At 30.1% G+C, this 21,922-nt stretch overlaps 1 protein-coding gene across 1 annotated transcript in view; it reads left to right on the plus strand.

Moving 5' to 3' along the window:
- Positions 1-21,922, plus strand: part of LOC140443470 (uncharacterized) — a 175,133-nt gene that overhangs the window by 83,692 nt on the left and 69,519 nt on the right. The gene's annotated exons all lie outside the window — the stretch shown is intronic.

Here is a 21,922-nt window from a genome sequence, read left to right on the forward strand (position 1 = left end):
ACAGTTATTGTATGTGTCCTTTTAAAGTTTTTTCTTTGCAAATTAAAATTTTCAGAAACTATGCATTTATAGGAAGAAAAAGAAACAGTATCCTGATATTTTTCGCTATATAATACGTTAAGCAATATGTTTAAGGTTACATCACTGTTTAAGAAAAGTCGTTCACTTTGGTTTCTGCAATAATATGACCTATAATTTGGAAATTTGCTTATGTAGTCAATAGTCCTTTGTTTTTGGGCTTCTGACATTTTTAGATGGGTAGCTGTGTTTTCTTCTCTATGAGCTTTAATGACTTCTTTTGAACTTGTTTGAACTTTTTTGTAAATATCGGTTAATTCTTGCCGACGACATTCTCAAAATTTGAATTAACATTTGAACATCTGCTTAACTAACTAGGTGGTATATTCTTGTGTTGGTCCCTTTAGTGGATGATTTAGCTCTTTTTCTTTTTATAGGCACAACCGTGACTGAAAATGATACATAAAGGTATTTAACTTGATATTCTTCGAATTTGCTTTTCTGGTCTACACATGTCTCATTAGTGTCACAGAAAATTTTACGAGAATGCCGAGATTGATTGTTGACTCGTTTCGTGCTACCCTTTTTTGGCCTTCCTTTTCTGAATTTCTCCACGTTTTCTATTTCTAGTCTATTAGCATGTTCATTATATTAATTTTGTTTTAAAATAACCAATTACATGACAAAGGATGTCGCTTAACTCGATCTCGTGAACCTATAAAATATTTTTTTTTTTTAAGTACAGAATTAAGCGACTTTCCTTGCCGGTTAATTCGTCATTACGCTTAAAATATGCGGATTTTTGTTTTTGCCAATGTATTATGCACTATATTGACACTTAATTGAATATTACAATTTTTGTTGTAAAGAGTTTTAATTATTAAAAATTAACTTGACTCTTAATTCGATATAATAAGCTTAACGTTAGATTTTTCTTACTAAAATATCAAATTCCGCTTAATACAGGTATTTAAAAACAGCTAATTTTATACTTTTTTTACAGAAATCATATTTTTATACATAGTTTGAACCCTATCTACTAGTTGGAATTATGATCGGGAATTTTAATTATTGGAGCTTAATTTGTTATTACATATGGCGGTCAAATTGAAGGGTTCGGTGCAAAAACTAGTCAACTTCATTTTTTACAATATGTGGAAAATTAATAAAAACTTTCTAAACTTGTTATTTGTAGAAATTTTTTGTCAAAAAAAATACCAATTAAGTATTGGTATTGGAAAATAATTTAATAACAAAATATTATTTTGAGACCTCGGCAAAAAAAATGAAAGTCTTGGAGTTGACTGTTTTTTGCACCGAACCTCCAAAAAGTACACAAATAAAGTAACATTATTTCGTTCAGCATTTATTTATCATAAAGACATAACTTTATTTTTTAACTTAAAGCAACTCTAAAAAACAAGAAAAGTATTAGAGACCACAGGAAAAATAACAAATAATGTGATAAAAAACAACTTTTCCCAATCCTGAATATTACTATTGAAAGCATTCATGAATGTATGAAAGAACTGCACTATGGTGTTATTTTTGTTTTGGGCAAAACAGTTATCCGAAAATAAATAGAGGGTCGGAACAGTTTCCGGGACAAAGTTTCTTAAATAATGATGTAAAAAACTCACCACTTTTTTGGCAGTGAGCTCTGAAACTCTCAAACATTTTATCTAACTTTCGACTACAGAGTTGATTGACGGTTAGTGTTTTTAGAACAAAAAAATCTTTTAGTTTTTGGTAAACTATTAAAAAAGTACAGTTCCTTTTTGCTATATAAATAGAAGCTTGATGAATTTTTCGATCTTTGAACAATAGAGATTTAATGTCTTCGTAAACTTATGAGTGCACCTTCTTGAAGATGGTAAGCTGATATGAAAATTTGGAACTTAATATTAAAATAATTTAAAAGACATTAATATCGAGTTGAAATAGTAAAAAAAATGTCAAAATCTATGACAAACATAATTTTCCAAATAACTACCATTTTTCTAATAAAACCGGTAATGTTTACTGCTTAGTTATGATATGAATTGATGATCAGTTACGGTATTTAAAAATACTTTATTTATTTGCCAATAACATATTTACTACTTCAAGGAATTCTAAAATTATCGTTGAGATTACGGAAGGTTTGCGAATTCTAAAAATTTCGTATCTTATATAAGCAAAAGATAAAGTATAGAATATTAAATATATGTATATACAAACATATCAGTAGATCTTTGGCAATGTTTAATTTGTAATAATTTTATTTTAGGTCACTTAAACAATTATTCATTAATAACTGTGTTATTGTCCAAATATGACAGAAACTTCCTTTTATGTTACACGATTTCAAAACCTAATCTTTTCTATACCCAATCGTATCTGTATTAATACCTTAGTTATTAATATAATAATAATAAATGCCTACCTTTTTGTTGATAGCACGCTGGTAATCGTAAGTCAAGAGCATGTTTTGTTGCAGTCTTACATTGTTTGTCTTTTTCTTTGTACTTACCTAGGTTGTCAAACGTTATTTTAGTCATACCGATACGAACTTTAACCTCATTTTTACAAATTAAATTTGTTATTAATATTAAATCATAATTATTTAAACATCCGTTATTTATCTGATTTAATTAATAGCAACCACAGACTATTACCATCACTTTTGTTTTATTTATATGTATTTGTAATCTATACTGTTGTTCAATCACGTATAATACTCAACAGATATTGCAGACAAAATTCTCAATAATGGTCGTACCGTAGACATAATTAAGATAATTGCATTTAAAGGAATTCAGTATTACTTCCTATATACGTAATTTTTAGACGCCGTCCTTTACCAGTAGGTGGTTTTCAGCCAATTTTAAAAACCGATTTTTGAATACTTAATGTTTATTTATTACATTTAACCCCTGTTGAACTTTTTCTTGTAATATTTTTTTTTTAAATCTAGGTTTTTTTCTACTCGACCACTCGACTCTACGTATTAGAATAGTCCTTATATATATTTCTTAATCACAAATGATTATAGAGCTTTGGCATAGACGGTTTCATTATAAGGTAGAAGTAAATCTGTGCGTTATAGAAACGTGTTTCTGGTTTCTGTATTGAGTTCACATTTTTATACAGTATACATAAACGCAAAGACAAATAATCAAATCGTTTTTACTTAATTTCAGTCTGTAATTGAGAAGGGCTCAGACTACTTTCATAAAGCAGTACCTAAGCAAGAATGTGCTTTAAACAATAAGTTATCTATGCGATGGCATTTACAATAATTGAAAATATTTAAAATTATTACTATTGATATTTTGAATCGGAAAAGCTTCAATCTTAACTATGGCTTCCGCAGGACGGTCCTGTGCAGACCAAATACTCACACCATGAATGGCGGTTATGAATGAAACGTGTTTACTCGGAGATAACAGAAGATGAAACAGGAAATAAAAGCGAGTGGAATCTCGTCAGACTGGTCGCCGTTGTCCAGTCCTGTTGACTAGTCCTCCAGATATATCGAGACATCGTCTTCGAATCTTGAAAATAGCCTATAGCGGCGATGTTGCTCCCAATCCTTGGGATTTTTTATATAAGTGGAAAAACGATAGAAGAATGAGAAACGTGATATGCATAGTTTTTGTGCATAAAATAATTTTTTAATTAATTTAACGTAGGTACAATTTTAGTATTAATTATATTTATTTTAAACCAAGAAATCAAGGGTATTCGTTACTACTCTTACAAAACGGAAAATATAATTACTTTATATTAATTGCCTATATCTGGTTACGATGTAATACTCCACATAAATGAGTCACATATTTGAACTGTTATTTACAATCATTTACCGCAGAGTATACTGCAATATATATATATATATATATATATATATATATATATATATATATATATATATATATATATATATATATATATATATATATAAGTATTGTAGGTACTATTGTTGCCGAGAGGGGGCATTTGGGCCTGTAGGACCCATCGCCGGCTCTTCGGACTTTTTCCTGTCTCCGGAATTGGAACGGGTGTTTACCATCTTCGTTTGTCGCTAGTGAAATGGGTCAGTACTGTTGCCGTTACAGAATAACCGTTACAGCGACAAGTATCTGTTACAGGTAACGGTTCCAAGGAACAGTTACAAAATAACAGATCAAAAATGGAAAACAGAACAGGTAAAATAATCTAAGTATTCCTTGACTTACGGAAGGAATAACTTGGTAAACAATAAAATAAAATGGTATGATAAATGTAGTGCAAAGAATATGTTTCTAAGTGTTTCTTGACTTACGGAAGAAACAACTTAGAATGAAAAGTAAAAATGTACAAGATCAAAGAATAGAAAAATGCAGAAATATGAGTAAAAATACACAAGGTAAAAGAATGCAGAAATGTTCTTAAGTGTTTCTTGACTTACGGAAGAAACAACTTAAGAGAGGAATATAAACAAATGAAATAAGTAAATATAAAACAATATGTGAAAATATGTCTAAGTGTTTCTTGACTTACGGAAGAAACAACTTAGAACAGAAAAAACAACAAGAGAATCAAATATGCAATAGAAGAATATAAATATTTACAAGTGTTTCTTGACTTACGGAAGAAACGACTTGTAATATAGAATAGAAAAAAATAAAATGCAAAAATAAGAATACAAATATTTACAAGTGTTTCTTGACTTACAGAAGAAACAACTTGTAATAGAAAATAAGAAAATAAAATGCGGAAAAGATATAGAAATATAGCTAAGTGTTTCTTGACTTACGGAAAAGAACGACTTAGACACACAATGAAACACAAGTGAAATATCAGAAAAATATTTCTAAGAGTTCTTTAACTTACCGGAAAGAACTGCTTAGACACAAATACAAGAAATATAAACAATCAAAAATAATCAAATAAAATAGTAAATAAATCAATACATGAACAATAGTAATATTCTAACCTGAAAAGGTCTGAATATACGACAAATGCTAAAATAAAAAGGTACACAGGAAATCAGAAATAAAACAATAGCTCAAGTTGATACAATAAAGCACCGACTAGGTCTACAGTAAGAAGAGGCAAGCTCGACTGACCGATGAGAGAAAATCTACCTGCTTTTATGTAAAACAAATCCTTTGTTTTACGTAGCGAAAGTGGAATTTCCCTGCATCGAATCAATTAGAAATTTGGATTTGGCCAACCTTGGAATTCCCAAGTATTTTAACCGATATCCAAATTCCTTGATGCGTCGAGGACACTATTGAAGTATATGCCGTAGGAGCGCGATTTGTAAATCTTTGTAAGATGTAAATTTCAAGGTTGTTAGCTTTCATCAGGCATGCATAGACGTATACGAACCCAAACCCAAACACCAATAAGACGTATCTACTTATTTTCCCACCTAAGTGGAAGCGGTAGAATGGTGCCATCTGCTCTGATGACTATAAACGAACAGTTTCGTAATTATCGTTGTTGGTCCTTTGTGTTAGATGAAATGTGCAAAATGTATCTTTCAGAGAAGGTTCCGATAGTTTAGATCTATTTAAAGCAGTGTCTGCTGTAGGAGCACGATTTGTCAGTATTTGTGTTTCAATTGATAAATACCAGCAAACTATTATAGATTATTATATATTATATTTTAAAATAGTTTCTTATCATCAGACGTATTATAGGTGTATACGAACTTAAATCCAAAGTCCAACAAGACGTCTCTACATATTTTCTCTCCTAAGTTGCAGTGGTACAAAGGTGCCGTCTATAGTCCTCAGAGTAGATCCCACCGTAAAAAGGCTAATTTCTGCAACATGAAAAGATTTAGAAATGAATGCAGTCTCTGTCCATTATAATTTAATGTTTATATATAAATCTTGTCAAAAAATAGGCATGTCCATCCATCAATGATGCCCATCTATTTACCTTGAGTTTTGCAGAGGATTAATCAGTGGTATGTAGCCCAAGATGCATTTGATATAGAGTTTATGTTGAGAATGATACATAATAAATATATAAACTGAATATTTAGTTATAAAATCTAACTCAATGTTCGGGGTTATGAACGACTGTAAAAAAAAATAAGTGAAATTTTTAAAAATACTAAATTTAAATCAAGTATATAAATATTCTATTTTAAGCACATAAATATCAGACACATTTTTCAGACCGTGTTACTAATATACATACATACAATATTAGTAATGTTTCTCATTATTTTTAAATTTAGTCAAAATAGTTAATGATACTAATTCGCTATAAAAACTTTGGCATTCCCGTCAAGCATCAAATTCCCGTGAAAAGTAAACATACAAAACTGTTGTAACACTTCTTAAAGCGGCCAAACCCGACTAAAGAAACAAAATAATAGGCGATTACGTATCCTCAGGCACGTCCGTAGTTAACAGAAGTTTGTCGGGACGTGACTGAATGTTTTTCCTACTAATGTTCTTTGTGGTTGCGTATGCGAATGTCTAATGTCATCGGTTTATTACCAACATACCGGCCGGTATAGATAAAACCTCTTAAAACCATTAGGCCAGTTGTTAGAACTGATATGTCAATATGTGAAATTGATTTTTAAAATGAGCCTAATACCATATTTGTTTCTGGTAAATTGCGAGTCACGGCAGCTCGTTCATTAATAATATGGGTAGTAGCTGGTAGCTAAATTCATTATTCTTGTAAAAAGTTCCAATAACCTCTTCTGATCTCCTTAAATAGTAGTGATTTGTAATATCGTAGTTTCTCAATATAAACGTAAAAAGATACAAATATATTTGTGTAGTGTACGTATATGATTATACACACACACACATATTCATATATATATATATATATATATATATATATATATATATATATATATATATATATATATATATATATATATATAAATCGTATAACTAAGATTAATATTATTATAAGAATTAATATTAAACTCACCAAATTTCCGGGTTGAACCGCGTTGATTATCACTACGCCGAGCTTTCGACATCCGACCTATTATGTAGACCTTATATTCTTTCTTTTGAAAAATAAGTTTTACGCGTTTTGAATTGGTAGTAAGTTTGAATAGAAATAAAAAATGTCACTAATAAAATTTCAAATTCACTAGTTTGCTTTTGATGACAAAAACATTCGAAACTTTTTATGTTTTAAGTCGACAACTCTGCACGCTTTCTTGGCTTTTGTTTTTACCTGTTTTCAATCTTTGTAGGAAGATATTCGTTTTAAAACGATAGTTTTGTTAAATAGTTATAGTATTTTGTCTTTTGGTCAGCGATGTGTTTCTATATAGAAACTTTTCAAATATTTTTCATATACAAATTAATTTTTAACATCTTTTCACATCATAATTTTAGAATCTAATTTGATTTCCTTTAACATGTACTTCAGCCGTCTGCCATGCACTTAAATTTTGTGTGAATTAACCAATATATAGGTATTGTTCTGAAGCTATTTTCTTGTGGCATTTTAAAGTAATTACTATTTAAATGGGAATAAGCCACAATTAAAGGTTAAAGTACGTTTATTGACGTTTCAATTTCCACTTTGGAAATCGTTCTCAAAATACAAACATTAGTGATTTATTATTATTATTTACTAATGTTTGTATTTTGAGAACGATTTCCGAAGTGGAAATTGAAACGTCAATAAACGTACTTTAACATTTAATTGTGGCTTATTCCCATTTAAATAGTAATTACAATATATAGGTATTTTTAATCAAAGTTTTTACAAAGACTCATTACATTTGTACATATTTTATTTGTTTTTTTTTTATTGCTTTTTATTTTCTTTAAGAAATTCTTGAAAACAGAAATAAAATTTTCTGAAAGCTTAACTCTTCAAATCCTAGTGTACTTCGTAATATACTGATTTATTTCGTGAAAAAGAATATTTTGGAACAGTTCGGTTCTCTATTAAAATAGGTCTTTAACTGCATTAATTTTTATAAAAAGCAAGTGTCATATAAAGCAGAAATATTACGGTTATGTGATGACTAGACTGCAGATCAGTTAAAACGCTAGATATTCTAGGAAAACCAAGATTTATTAAGAGTTAATGACAACACTTTATATGCATTTGTTGCATTTTCTTCATTACTAACTGGCCTAGTATAGATAAAACTTCGCCGTATGCATTTTTTCGCCATAATCGAAATGGCACATCGATTCAGCTCTGTGCAAAACGGAATCACGTACTCCGTGAGAAACTGACGCGTCGGCCTTATCTGTAGTGTTAATGACGGTTCTTTTTTCTTTCCTTTAGTTAATTTTCACGCTTGGTTATTACATCTGATAAAGTATTTCTCTATTATAATATATTTATTGTATCTGATAGTGTAGTTTATTATTTCATGACTTTCGTGCACAGCGGTTAAATAGATATGGGAGCACGGAAAAGCATGATGTGTGAAGAAAAATCTATATCAGTATATTTTGTTAAAATTGTGTATAATATGTATATATATATATATATATATATATATATATATATATACATGTATATAAATATATATATATATATATATATATATATATATATATATATATATATATATATATATATATATATGCAAAAATTGGCAATGAGCAATTTTTCCAGCCAACTATAGGACGTGAAATTACCTGAAGGGTCAAACGATTAACTGGTTGAGACTATTAAACTCTGCAAGTTCCAAAAACATGATAGTAGAAGGACCAAGATTACCTCATAAAATGGTATACAAAGGAATATGGAAATCTCCTAACAACGAAACCGTTAACCAGATAGATCACATCCTGATAGATGCAAAGCATTTTTATTACCTTATGGGCGTCAGAAGCTACCGAGGTCCAAACGTAGATAGTGACCAATTTCTTGTAATACCAAAAATTAGAGATAGAATATCAAACCTAAAGAAGGATAAAAATATAAAACAAGACAAAATAAATGAGAATAGGGAACAGGGATTATAGAGCCTGGAAGCGGGGAAAATATTTGGGCATCGTAAATATTGAAAAAACAAATTTTTTGAAAAGGAGTGCTAAGAAGCACCACATAACAAAAATAGAGTATACCTAAAGACAAATCAAGCAGGATGTACAAGAAGAGCGAAGGAGGATCCTAAGAAGAGAAGAAAAATGATAACATAGAAGAAAAATAAAAGCAATTTAAGAAAAAGACAGCCAGAAAGTATATAAAGGCTACGAGAGATTATTATCATGCTTAATAAATTTCACTTAGAGTTAGCTTATTACAAAAATATAAAACATACTGTATCTCAATATCGACAAGACTTGTCACACGCATTTTTGGAAGTCTTAAAATAAAATGTCAAATCGCCACAAACAATATATCAGATTGCTTTGAAAACACTAAATATGTGCAAACTTACTTCTATAAATCTTGGCTGGTTCTGCATACATCAACTCTGTTGATCTGCAGCGTTTCTGTGTATTTTTAATGGCTTTTTAAAGCAACAAGTATAACAATCAAAATCAGAACTGATTTGTTGACATCATGGACTACCAAAAATATGCAACTGTTAATACAAGAAATACTATAGGGAACTGAAAGAACACGGAAAATTTCTTGAAAAATATAGAATATTCCTGCAAGAAATATGAGGATAAAATTGTTAAACTTAAGAGATACTCGCACAATTAACCTCAAAGATAAGACACAATAGATCTCAAGTATAATTTCATTAATACGTCGATGTTTTAAAGCTTCTCCTTTTTATGTTTCAAGTTTAAGGTGTTTCGATTAATTTACTCGCTAATAAGGTTTATCAAAATATAAATAGAACAAGCAAGTAGTCTAATTATTGTATTTTTCCATTATTCTAGACGTGAACGTTGACATTTAAAAAGATTAAAACGTGCTGCTTCTTATTGCATTCTAATTCAATGCAATTATTTCCTATAAATATTACTGCATTATACATGAAGTATGTAAGATATTATAAATGTATATTTAACTATTTCTCAATTAGTTTGTAATTAAAGTCGTTCCATTGCACATGGCTTGATCAGCTGATCCGCTGTATAAAACAAATCTACTGCTTGGTAATATGCTGTTTGAAGGAAAAAACCAATCACGAGATTGAACTTTTTTAATTCAACTGAAAATAATATGTCTTAGAGGTTACCTATTATATCTGACTTTGGACAGATGAGGAAAATAATGGGTTAATTAAAATAATATAATGTCATTTATATTATGTTTTAGTAAGAATATATTTTTTTGTTCTTGTTTCATTTGCAACAAGAAGATGGTCAACATTACAATGTTGTCAAAAAGAAAGCGAAAAGGGCATAGCAAAAACTAAAGTGGGTATAGCAAAAACTAAACTAATTGTGTAAAAATATCCACGATAACTTGATACTAGTGAGGAAAATATACGCTGTGTGTCAGCCAGATGGAATAAATTAGATAATAAATAAATGAGGAAGTGTTCAAAAAAACGGTCAAACACGTCTCGATTGGTATTTATAGTTGTGCATTTTTTTCCATAAAAACTTTTTATCAGATAACGGTGGCCAATACCAACTTGCTTATTTTAAATAGAACACCCTGTATATTAATTAAATTTTAGATTCCTCAGACCATTTTAGACATTTTTTGAATACAATGTCCTATACCTATCTTTGACTGTTTCGCAAATATTAAAATGTCAATGTAGGAGATGTTCAAAATGCTCCCCACGAACGTCTTGGCAACACCCTAACCGTGAATAGGAATTTCTTCTAACGTTACTCAACATCTCAGATATGATCGATCTAATCGCAAGCGTTATTCGTCTTCGTAAGTCAGCTAAGTCAGTGGGTTTAGTTTTGTATACAATACCTTTCACATATCCCCATAAGAAAAAGTCTAATGGCGTCAAATCGGGAAATCGTGGTGGCCATTCCATCGATCCTCGCCTCCCTATCCACCAATCCTTGCCTCCCATCCACCGATTTGGAAATATTTGTTTGAGGTACTGACGGACATGGATTTGGTAGTGGGGTGGTGCTCCATCTTGGTAAAACCATATCATATTCGCTGGAACTTGTGGGTTTCCTTGATCAGGATACAAGTTAACCAACGTTGGCACTACATTATTTTTTAGTAATGCTAAATAATTGTCGCCATTCAAATTGAAATCTATGAAAAAGGGACCTATATTCTGATCTTCAATAATTCCTGCCCACACGTTAACCTTCTCAGGGTATTGAGTATTGCCTTCTCTCATCCTGTGAGGATTTTCCCTAGACTAATCGCGGCAATTCTGCTGATTAGCATGACCGTGAAGAGTAAAGGTACACTCATCAGAAAACAAAATATGTTCTAATTGGATCACATTGCTGTCTTACATTGCCATCATTTGTTCATAAAAATACGTTCTCCTGTCAAAATCATCTTCCATGAGCTCCTAAGTGTATATAATTTTATGGGGATGCATTTTGTTTTCTTGTAATATTCGAATAACCGATTAATAGCTAATATCGAGTACTAGGGCTGCTTTTCGAACAGATGTATGTGGGTGTTCCTCAAACTCAAGCATAACAGCCAATTTGGTATCCTCACTTATTGCATTGGCAGCTTCTTTTTTACCTTCCTAACATGGCCCAGCTTGTGGAATTGCTTCTCTATTTTATTAATTGTCCTTTGAGATATGTGCGGCAAATCAGGAAATGCTTCGTGAAATATACGAGCTACTTCCATTTGCGTCCGTGTCTTATCTCCATAGCCAATCGTCTGTATAATTGTAATTTTGTGCATTTCTGTTAACCATTTTTCTGAACCATTTTTCTGACTTGCGGTTAATGAAATTCAAACGACTATAGCACTGACAACTACTTCTGTCATGGAACAATAAAACATTGGCGTTTTAAACCAAAGTAAACAATTTTTTGTTTTTTTACATATCAATTAAAAGGAATGCTTAAATAGTTTTAGCTTACTTTATCATTACCAAGACCTAAATGGGCAAGAAGTATTAAGACAGGGGTAGCTACTTTCTACAAATAAATAATTTTCTTTTCTAAATGTGAATTTTTGCATTTTACTTAATATTTCCGAAACAGTCAAAGATGTGTATAGGACATTGTATTCAAAAAATGTCTAAAATGACCTAAATAATCTAAAAATTAATTAATATACAGAGTGTTCTATTTAAAATAAGCAAGTTGGTATTGGCCACAGTTATCTGATACACTCCGTATAAAAAGTTTTTATGAAAAAAATGCGCAACTATAATATAAATACTAACCTACGTGTTCGACCGTTTTTTTGAATGATGTTTCGAACAAACATCAACTCTCTGTTGAGACAAATCTCTTGGGGGTTAAAAGTGACTAATAGTTGTTTTATTTTTTTATGTTATATGAGTAACACTTTTTTCCTTCTTAAAATTAATTGCCAGACATAACAAAACAACACCGCTAAAGAATAGGTAAAGTACGACATCAAAGTAGAAAGTAGATATATGGTGGGATTCGGTTAGACTAAAAATGTAATAAATATAATTATAAATAAATCTATCACATTCGTTATCTTTACATAGTTCTCTTTTTCATTATATTTATTTGATTGGAAATCGAAAAAGAGTCGATTAAAAGTTGATGTATATTATATTATGTGAAAAGACATATAAGTGATGGATTCGACCATTACTTGATGGAAATTCATTCATTTTATTTTAAATTATTATCACTACACCCGTTTCGGGCAGAGTGCCTTTCTCAAGTGATATATTTTTGGAATGTTTAAGAGTGTTTACACTTTGAGTCTTTAATTGGATAAGTTGAGGGGAGAACTGTTTGTCTCAAGTTGGTTATTCAGAATTATGTCTGTTATTTTTAATTTGTTGATTTCCATAGATTCTAATAAAGAAAGCTTAAGGCCTTTATTTTGTTTGTGAATAATTTGGAATTCGTCATTAAAAGAATGGTTATCGTCTAGAAGGTGAAGTACGTACGTAGAATCTGTTTTTGTATTATTGAAAGCCCTTTTATATTCTGCCATACGTTTGAAAAAAGTTCTACCAGTTTGACCTATGTAATTTTTTGCTATTCTGGTGCTATTCCTTTCTTTTTTATATAATTGGCTATTTTGGTTAATATCTCGCCTATATATGTAATTAAGCAGAAGATACTTGGTTTTTTCTCTGGTGGTGGAAATATTCATTGCAAGCTTTCTTATTATTTCTTCTTAATATCTTAAAGATGTTTTTGACGTGGGAATTTCTATTAATCTATGTAACATGCTCTAATAGGCTACCAATTTTGTTGTGTAGGATATAATGATGAATTGTGTATAGTCGTGTCAGTATGGTTACATTTATGAAATAGGGAGAACTCATGTTTGTTTTTAAGTCTGATAATTTTTAAAACTAGAAAATTTATGGATTAATTCTATTATGTTTCTATTGTGAATTCAATATAACTATGAAGTGAATTAATAGGTATACGATAAGACTTGGTCAAGTTGTTTGTTAGTTCCCGTAAAACATACAAGTACATCGTCGACGTATCTCCACCAATACAAAAACTGTTTTAATACGATATATTTTGAAACCTTGGTTTCTAGATGACACATAAAAATATCCGATAGCAATGAGCTTAGAGGATTGCACATTATAAGTCTTGCACTGTTATTTGTATATTTGATTATTAAATTCAAGATAGTCTATTGCAGAAAATTGAAAGAACCAATCAAGATAAGAGGCATTAAATGGAAGAATATTGCTTGATAGCTTTAATGTTGATAATAAATAGTTTGATTGTATGAAGTGCACAGACTGATAAATAACAGCAAGGAGTATAATAATAAAAATTTGTATATTTGAAAATGTGATTGTTCAATCCTTTTTTTAGTGCTAGCCAAACATACAAATTTAAAGCATCTCATCAAGTCATATACATGTGAATAAGCTTTTAGTTTATTAGCACATGTAAATATTTTTAATTTAAAATTTCATTATAACAGAAGCGCGAAGTGTCAGAGAAATCCCATCGGGGGTTAGTAAAACAAAAACACACCCCTTATTTATATAGGACAATATTGTTTGACTTTAGGGCGTGTTCGGGTTCGTAGCTTGTTAACTAGTTGGATAAATTCGGTATGGGAAGCATATTAGCAGCGTGTTTTAGTAGATGTGTATAAAATGTAAAAATAAATATGACTTTAATGGCGTAGGTAGAAGGGAGGGGTTATTTTCAATTTTGATTTTGTTATTATTTATACAAGGACTGGAAAATCTATTTGTCCTAAAATTATTTTTTTATATCACTTTAGCTGCTATTATTTATAACTTTTTAATAATTTGTTATTATTTTATTATTTGGCACTCATACAGATGTAGATTAAAAGTCTTATATAAAATTTTCCATTTTATCAATATTAACATAATATTAGTGTTTAAATGTTCGCGTCATGATTTTCTTTTCCATTATACATCGGCTTTCATAATGACACTTCTTTTTTCTCCTCGTTCTCTGATCAGCAACTGAACACTTAGCAATTCTTCCTGAGTATCCTAAACGAATCCTTCATAATTTTGACATCCACCGGCACCACACCTAGATATCTCCGAAGTATTCCAGTGCTTCCAATTTCTGTTTACAAAAACGATTCTTTCATTTTATTTAATATTACGTCACTTATCTACCCACGTACAACAAAAAATATATTTCCGTTATTGGGAAATTAACTTTTTGCGTGGTTTAAAAGTATATTAATTGAAAAAGAAAGACAGCATTCTGGTCTGCTACCAATAATTTCTTTCTTATTTTTGTGAGTAAGTAGTTGAGCTCAACGTATTGTCGATAAAGTAACATAAAAATATTAAATTTTTAAGTAAATTAAAAATCCTTGCATACGTGTGGCAAACAAGATTTTTTGTAATGCTTTTAAAAAATTGAATATCGTAGTTAATAAATTATTTTTAAATCATTTATTTTGAAATGTTCTATCGCAACAACACTATCAATAGCTACATAACCATGCTGTCTCTTTCTAAGGAGGATGCGTTTTGTATAAAGATCGTTTCAGTACCTACTAATTCAGCTAGCACTCTCGGACTACAAAGCTTTTTAAAACGGTGGAAACGATAATTTTCAAGATATTTAGAACAAGATTATAATAAATTAACAGCGTTATTTAAATTCTTATAGTTAGCCTATAAGACTGTACTGATAAATCAGGCCACCAGACCCAGAGTGGCCCAAGTGATAGAAATCAAAACTAGAGATATGGGCCAAAATAGTTTAGTGAAACTTTCGAGTTACTCACCTTTTACGTTACATGCAGTGCCTTCCGCGCCTTCGTCCTCACTTCCATTCATGTTTTTATTGATTTTCTAATTAAAACACTGTTATACAATGAGAAAACCGCAAATAACCTCTCAATAATAATCACAATGACAGTTAAGCGTTGCCAATGCCAGAGTGGCCCAAGTCACCTGGGTCACTATGATTTTTAAAATGGAGTATAAAATTACAATGCCAAAACAATACTAGTGTCGCCATGTGTTATTCTCGGAGAAAACTAATCTTGGGCCACTGTGGATTTGAAAATATTATTATTTCACATCGTTTTTTGTGATAAAGTCTAAATATGAAAAAATGTCACTTGGGCCACTCTGGTTCTGGTGGCCTCAAATACTGTTTAGATGGGTCAACATATCGTACCAAATAAATATTAATACTAGAAATAAATATTCACATATTTGTTCTGGTAACGTAAATGCTTCATGTGGTGCACCAGCATCTTTAGAATTTTCGTGTACTTGCAAAGTACATAGTCTATTTCAGTTACTTGTAATCTTAAAGGTTTGATACAATCAATTCAACTTTCCCAGCGAGTTTCGCATAAAGGTTTTAAAAATTTAAAAACACATTGTTATTTAAAATATTTTACGTTACAGATACGTTTCAAAAGATCATCACTATCATTAGATGCCAATAATGTAATTATCGCATTTTGTATTATTTTACTGTATTAAGTAATTGTTGTTTTATTTGATATTATTTGACGAATATGTTCATGTAAAGTTGTAAAGTAACATTATATTTACTAACAAGTTCAACCAACATTAAGGAGTTTTCATTATTTTTAGTGAAAATTAATCGGATGAACCACGAAAGGCCAAATTGTGTTTTGCTAAATATAACATAATATTCGTTAGTCATTTTAATACATTGCTCTCGTTCTTTAGCAATAGCTGATATTTTTATCAATTATTACTGTACAAGTTCGAAATCTTTTCAGTTCCTCAGACCATGCTGTTTTAAATACTAGTTAAAATGATATGCTGTTGCTAAGGGCGACTGGACTTTATGTAAAATAATTTACGGCAAATGCAGAATACCTTATTTTCACTTCTTGAATAGGATAACCAACCATAAACATAGAAGAAGTTCTCCATTTGAAGTTGTCCTATAATACATTGTTTTATTAAAATTACGAGTATCTGAATCTCGTGGTTACGTGGAATGAGAATCAATTTCTTTTGTTATCCAAGGATTAAATGCAAGGATATCTAAACCTCTGCATGAAGAATTTAGTTCGTTTCCAAGTACCCTGATCACTATATTAAAAATTTGTATTAAAATTTTGTTTGCTAACGGTAGTTAAGCAAGAGTGGTAACGGTGGTAAGTTCCAGATTAGTTTTAGGTTGATGATTGTTTAAATTTGAGATTCAGGGTATTTCTTCGAAACCAGTTGCAGAATTCTCTCCGGAATCCAGACTCAATTGTTTTTGGGGATTGTTTTTAGTTATAACTAGATTTCGGTTTCTTCTGATTTAAAGAACCCAATTATGTTCTTTTGGCTTTTTTTGGCTCTTCTTCTCGATCTTATTTTATTATGATTTCTTACCATCAATTTAATTATTAATTTATATTATTTATTACGTGAATACCTAGTTACTAAAATTTGTGTAACGTAAAATTATTAAAAATAATTAGTTCAACAATGAATACATAGCAAAACTATTTTTATATTTCACATTAAAGCACGCACTTGAAGTGTTGTTAAATGTTAGTACAAGTGTATGTTTACAGAAATTAAGACGTATGAAAAGCGCCAGTATCTAGCATCACTGAGTATTCATAATTTGATTCATATTAGTAATTTAGAATTTTGATCTTTATGTTTTAAGTAGATTGTTGTGATACGTGATACTGCTTACAAATTATTTTTAAAAAAAATATTATCGAAAATTAACTTTGTAGAGATTAAAAAGAATTTGTGTGCATCAATATTATGTAGAAGCCATAAAAATTCTTAGGTTTCAATCTTTTTATTAGTAAAATTTTGTTTTTGTCTATTAATCTCTTTTTGGTTATGAATTTTCGCTATACAAATAGTTATCTTAGAAATAGTTTTACAATGATTCAATCAATGAATGAAAAAAGATCAGCTTTAATTTAAAATCTAATAAATAATGAGTGTAAAAATATTTGATTTTCATATTGGCGCAACTCAAAATTTGACGGCCCGGGTAGTCGCCCGGCTTCCTCTAAACTGATCTAAAAGTTAGAAAGAAAATTTGGGTTTAGAAATAGAAGTTCATTTGAGAAAATGAAATCATGACTAGTATTTCTTGTAGCAATTAATTTCCAAAATAGTTTTTACAACATATTCTTTGTTTTCTTTACTGTGTAATATTGTACAGTCCGTTATTTCCAACCTGACGAATTATATTTAAACAAGCACTAACCTTATCCAGTAACATGGAACTAAAGAAGCAACAATATTAACGATAATAAAACATTAAATGTCCCATCTGAGAAGCTGAGTTTAAAATTTATCTTCTGCTTATTTTACTCTCAATAAACACCAAACTTTGATTTCTGAATTCTTTTGAATCCTCGATATCTTACTGACTTACTAATAGTGGTATTTTTCTTTTATTGACTTCCTCTTTTAATATGGGTAACCAAATACTACTGCATTCTGCCTACGAATTTGCGATGCAATTTCATTGGGCATAATTAGAGCCGCTTCTTTGATTTTTCTCTTTTTACTATCTGTTTCTTTTAAGGCTATACTTGAATAGTTTCATTAAAACCTATGTTCATTTTCCCATGCGTGTTTACGTATTTGAGATCTATCAAATTCTCTATTTTTAATATAAGATTGATGTTTTGACTGATTTCGCGTTTTTCTTATAATGTTTAAGCTATTTAATTAAAAAGAAGCGCAGTATCTATAAATTTTCGGTGTGTCGTAAAATCGACATGTTTCGGAAAAATTTGAGAAAAACGTCCCAGAACCAAAAAAAGTCGCAGACGGAAACCATGTCAGACTCAGTCTAACAAAGGGATACTCAAAATTTGGAGAGAGTATCTATCATAAACTTTTTTGCCGACGGGCAGTCTATTCGCAGTGCCTTACATTAATATTTCAGATAAAAAGACTGAATATATTGACTTTATATCTTTAGTAAATCTTCATAAACTTTTAATAATTAAAACCTCTTATGCTATTAATTTTTATTACAAAATTTATTAGATTTTAATCTAGAATAAATAAACAAACGAGGTTCGCTAACTAGTCGAACCAATCCAATTAGGAAAACATTTACAATCTTTAAAAACCCGGAAGAAATTTCCAACTCAATAATACTGATTGACGTTTATGATTTTTATCTACTTTTTAACGATGTTTCTTAGTTTTTTCATTGTGCTTTTAACATTTTCTCTTTTATTAATATGAGACTTACACGCAACGCAGGTCAGGTTCTCATAACAAATCAAATTTTACTGTCCGGTTTAACAGTGTAAAAAAATATGAAAAGAAAAGCATCAAACTAAGACGGTCGTAAATTTTTCAGCTGGAAGTCAATGCGCATAAATATTGAATTTTCGTTCTATTTATGTATTCCGTTCCGGTCATAGAAAAGATATGTTTTAACAATGCTACAACGGTACTTTGTCGGAATGTTTTTGTTTTTAGTCATATGAAATATTATTTATATCTTGTATGTCAATAATTTATGTATGTTTAAGACGAGTGATTAGTTGTGAATAGTAACCCGTTTTATATATATATATATATATATATATATATATATATATATATATATATATATATATATATATATATGTTGTCTAACAGTTTGTTACATATATTATTTTTTTTTTTTTGTTTTTACATTATATTTTCCTAAGGACCCTTTATTTTTCAATAAAGACCCTTTATTTTTCAATTTTGTCATAATTTTAAAATCTTAAAATTATGTGTAAAGTGGCATCAAGTGATGCCCAGAATAAATGCCAAGGTTAAGGAAAATAGGAAATAAGTTGAGATAGTTAGGACATGTCCAACGTAGAGATTTTAATCACTAAATAGAAATAATTTCTGTTTTGCAAGTCCCTGTGAGGAGTGAAGAAGAATACCTAAGATGTCCTGGGAGGAAACGCTTAGACAGGGTGCTAGGTAGACGAGATAGGAATATTCCTGTACGTATATTGGCACACAACGTTACGTATATATGCACATCATTTTATATTTCGTTAAAAGTAGAAAGTTAAGAATTAATTTTACATGATGGAAGTTTGTAAAAGAACATAGATTAAGAATTGATACCTCTTGCTAATACAAAATTAATTATTGTCGGCAGAGCAAGAACAAAACAGGATGGGTAATCGAAATATTACCAGATATGATGTTGTCGATAATTTGAGACTACATCTAAGAAGTGCAGTCAATAACAAATGGTATTGTAAATAGAAAAATCGACGACGTATTCAGATAAACCGGATAACTTGACCCAATTAAAATCCGAAAGGGGAGGAATTTAGCAAAAAATATTCTGATATTTTCCAATAGACCTACAAGGTGGTCTATTGGACAGCCTATTGGAGAATAATTTGCAAATTTAAGATGAGGTGTTAGAACTTCGAATGCATTGGACAACAAGAAGGACAAACACATCAATTTTTGAAGAGGTTTACAACTCACGGCATCTTTAGCTTCGTATTTACAAGTATATTAGACTCCGTTGGTGATACACTAGTACACACAATAAGGAGAATCTAATGGTCCAAGGAAGATCATTAGTCAAGAATAATTATTAGATTCCAAACTGAAGGATAAATGTGTTAAGATTAAGTGGAGAAATTGCTGAATACAAACTTCGTATATGTATAGAACCTACAGAATAGGGAAAGATGAGAAACCTATGTCAACACTGATATTGCTTTTTAAAAATAAAAGTGTCCACTTTATAAAATTATAGGATTTCTCTTTATAATATATATTTTGGAACAGACTTCGTCATTTAAAGTTTTATGTTGGATAATCGCTTCCCAATTTACACCTAACCTATAGGTTTAATATTTTTTTCATGCTTGCTATTTTCAAATATTTGATTTAGGAGATGATTCACCAAAATCTCAAACTAGAAACTGAAATAACAAGATTTAAGGAAATGTATTTATGTTTTTAAAATATTTCTAAAAATATTTTCCTGTTTTTATGAAGTTGAAGAAATAAGGCAATAAAAGAAGAAGGTTTCATATACAATAATTGTATAATTTAACAAACTTTGGTTATACGTAAGGTGTTTTAGTAATGATCACATAGCTGTGTACCATTGAAAGTAAATTATTTATAGTTGCTGTTGGACATATATTCACAAATATATAGTGGCATTTTCTAGCCATTTAAATTACGAGATAAAAGTGGAATGCGACCACTCTCCGTTCTCAATACCTATCAATAAAACAAAAAAGTCGATTTCACAATGCCATCTCTGCAAAGAATGAAGATAAAAACAATAAAAACCGCACACCACTCACTCCAAAATAATAATTTAACAGATACAATCTGTAAAAAAACAATAACGCGACCAAATAGGTAAAGATATCACATGAAATAATAAAAGAATCTCGTAGAGTGAGGAGAAAAAAGTGTTCGATCCATAATGATAGCGGTAAGACCTCATCTGTAACGATTTCTCTTACCTATATGTCGATATCAGCCTATAATAGTAAATATTGGTGCGGTGTCCATTGATCGTTACGGTTGCACTCTCGCAATTGGGTCAAGATTCTTGACAAGAATCAGTGCCGGGATCGTAAAAGTTAATGCTTGCATATAATTCTTTAAATAATGGATGGATTGGTTTTGTTGTGTCGCGCATTTAAAGCTATCACGTAATAACATATTGTTTTATACATTTTTGTGAATTTGAGTCGATGTTTAAAGTTGCTTAAATGCAGTACTGTCTCTGTAAGCTTCCTTGTACACCTAAAGGGTTCGGAATAGTATCATATCCTTCTATAGCTACCAAACTTTGGTATAGTACAAGAAATATATTTTTTATTTTATTTTTTAAATTAATTAAAATTATTACAGCTGTATATGTTCAAGAATATTACAGTTTAGTAATTGTATGTCAGTACTTCACACTAATCATAGATGTATATAGACGTTTTTTTATATTTAACAGGAAGTCAACTGCAAGAAATTAGGTTCATTTGCTTATTCAACTACTGTTCTTCTTTTTCTTAGTTTTTAGGACCTGCTTTAAGATATTTCTGCAGTTACTTTCTCATTATGTCATTCAGATCTTAGCATTATTGGTTATCATCACTGGCATTTCCATTTCTTTCCTGAAAGAGATTTTTTGCTACATTAAAGTTCCCTACAAACATCGTTTCGTTTTAATGAACGCTTCATTTTTTTCGTCTTTTAGGTTTACAACAACCATATCTATATTTTTGTTACTGGGTTTTTCTTTTCCAATAGATGTTCTAGTATGTAAACGTGATTTAAACATAATTTTTGTTTTCTTTAAGTGCCGTCTTCGAATCGGAGGTTGGATATCATCATCACTATCTTCACTCTATCTACCGTTGCTCGGAAAAGTTCCACTTGACTACATTAATACCAATTTCCTAATTTTTCCAACTATGACACTTCTGC

Source organism: Diabrotica undecimpunctata, chromosome 6, assembly GCF_040954645.1.
Source record: "Diabrotica undecimpunctata isolate CICGRU chromosome 6, icDiaUnde3, whole genome shotgun sequence".
Taxonomy (NCBI): domain Eukaryota; kingdom Metazoa; phylum Arthropoda; class Insecta; order Coleoptera; family Chrysomelidae; genus Diabrotica; species Diabrotica undecimpunctata.